We start from the raw sequence: 2670 nt of genomic DNA, 5'->3' as shown, positions 1-2670 counted from the left end.
TAACATCATCATCATATATATGTACATATCTATATAAACATACCTATGCATGAATGTATGTATGTATGTATGTATGTATGTATGTATGTATGTATGTATGTATGTATGTATGTATGTATGTATGTATGTATGTATGTATGTATGCATGTATGTATGTATGTATGTATGTATGTATGTATGTATGTATGTATGTATGTATGTATGTATGTATGTATGTATGTATGTATGTATGTATGTACGTATGTATGTATGTATGTATGTATGTATGTATGTATGTATGTATGTATGTATGTATGCAAATGTGCACGTGAGTTAAAACGGTCACTCCTGAAATAACCCATCAACTGATTACAACATTCCGTGCTTGGCTATCGTCGAGAACGGACCTACACCAGAAGGTGCGAAACTATCGCCGTCAACTACTTGAATCCAGTGCTCGTCGTTAACGACTCGTACCGGCTGTCTCAAGTTGTGTTACAGTGCTAAAAACTACTGCGCGCTAGTAAATCAGCCTACTTTCCTATCAAGGCCCTCCCTTCCTCGATGGAATACTCGGGGTCGGAAGCGGCGTCCTGCTTAGAGCAGGACTTAATGATATCCGACACTGATGACGACATTAGTGTTAACCACTGGCCCGACCTGCCTCGTCCTACCTCCACTCCCCATCACCCTCCAACAACCACCCAGCATGATACCCACCAGTCTACATCGCTCTCCAGTACCAAACGGCGGGCCGACGACACCTCTACCTTCGCCGCAGGAGAATGTCAACCGCCTGCTGCCAAGACAATCAAGGGAACCTCAAGTGAGTGTAATAAGGCTCCTACTCGCCCTACCCTGCCTAATCATAGTGCTACTCCAGTTGCCCCAACCCGACCCTCACCCGCCCTTCCAGCATTTGCTCCCCGAGACAAATATATCAAGTTGGCCTTTAGCGGGAACCCGTCCACAGAAGTTAAACTCCGCTGGCTGTCAACTATCACCAAGACTTTCCACCTGCAACGGGATACGGCCGAGGTTAAGATGGCTGCACTCACCTCTCGATTCATCTACATATCAAGACAACGCACAGACATCCTGGACCGAGTTACTACAAATGAATTTATGTCACTGCCTCTTCTCCCTCAAGACTCCCCCGAAAGACCTCGTAAGTACCACCAATACCTGCTAACTCGCTATCCCGTTGACGTGGATCACAAGCTTGCCCTACAGCTCCCAGGAGTACACTCAGCCAGGCGCTTCATGCAGAACGGTACCCCCATCAACCGCATTGTTATTGTGTGGAGCCTCCCCGAGACACCCCCCGACACCATTGCTTTTGACTTCCTCCATCTCCTCCCCCCGTGTCAAGTCCAAAGACTCCGTGACGACCGACCCTGGTGCTTCAGGTGTTGGGGTATCGGTCACATTTCCAGGTACTGCTCCGCCTCCCCTAAGTGTGCCTGGTGTGCCGCCGCCCATGAATCCAGAGAATGCTCCGTCTGAAGTGCACCCCCGCCCCCATCTGCGACTACTTCCACCTCTGAACCTCCACCACAGCCGAACCCATCACAATGGAAGTGCCCCCGATGTCTACAGCCAGGTGTCAATGTCTGGCACGGCTATACTCGGCGCAAGACCCAGACCAGTGGCCCCACCTCAGCCCCACCACCTCCTCCCGCCCGGACCTCCTCTCTGCTCCCCCCCCCCTCAGCAAGACGCTGCCCTCCGTAAGGCCGTTTCAGCCCTTCAGGCGCGATGTGCAGCACTCGAAGACCGCTTCGCCTCCATTGACACCAGGATTGACAGCCTTGTCTCGGCCCAAACTACTACTGCCACCAGACTCTCCACACTGGCGGAATCCCAACAAACCCTCGTCTCCTCCATCTCCATGCGTGCCGAGAGAATGGAATCCATTGCAACTCGTCTCGACAAACTCTGTAAGTTACAACCCAGTACTGGCCAGTCTTCCTCGAATCGTCCATCCACCTCCACACTCCGGTCTCCTACTAGCAAACGCAACGTTCGTAACTAACATTCACCTAGACCTCCTTTCATGGAACATCAATGGTATCACCAACCACAAAAAGTACACACAATTGAAGGCATATGTACAGACACATCACCCTTGTGTCATTTTTCTCCAGGAGGCGTTTCCAAACCGGCCCAACACTGCACCACAGGCACCCTCCCTTCCCGGATATTTCCCCTATATTCATACGATACGAAACGGTCTTCTAACATACATACACAATACACTGATACACCGTCTTCTGCGCTCCTCTACAGACCCTGACGTAACATTCCAACTCTTCGAGATAGAAATTGGGGGCGGAATCCTACAGCTCTGCAATATCTACTCTGCTCCCGCACGTCTTCGTCCAGCCACTCTTCCACCACCTACGATAAAAGGTATAATATACGCAGGTGATTTCAATGCTCGACATCCTGCATTGGGAGATCGTCCTGGCACCACTAACCGCCCTGGTGTTCACCTGCTATCCTTCATCCGACAACATCATCTGACCCGCTGGGACACAGGTGGCGCCACACACTCCCGGGGAGGCACCCTGGACCACGTCCTCACCTCTTGCTTGGTATCATCCCGTATCCAGTGCTCCTCAGTACCTGCATTATTCTCAGACCATATTGCTCTTCTCTTCCACTATTCTCTTCCTACGATACCTACAC

The sequence above is a fragment of the Oratosquilla oratoria genome, chromosome 27, assembly GCF_046742065.1.
Source record: "Oratosquilla oratoria isolate Oo_2021 chromosome 27, ASM4674206v1, whole genome shotgun sequence".
NCBI classification, from domain to species: domain Eukaryota; kingdom Metazoa; phylum Arthropoda; class Malacostraca; order Stomatopoda; family Squillidae; genus Oratosquilla; species Oratosquilla oratoria.
Note: the sequence above shows the minus strand (reverse complement) of the source record.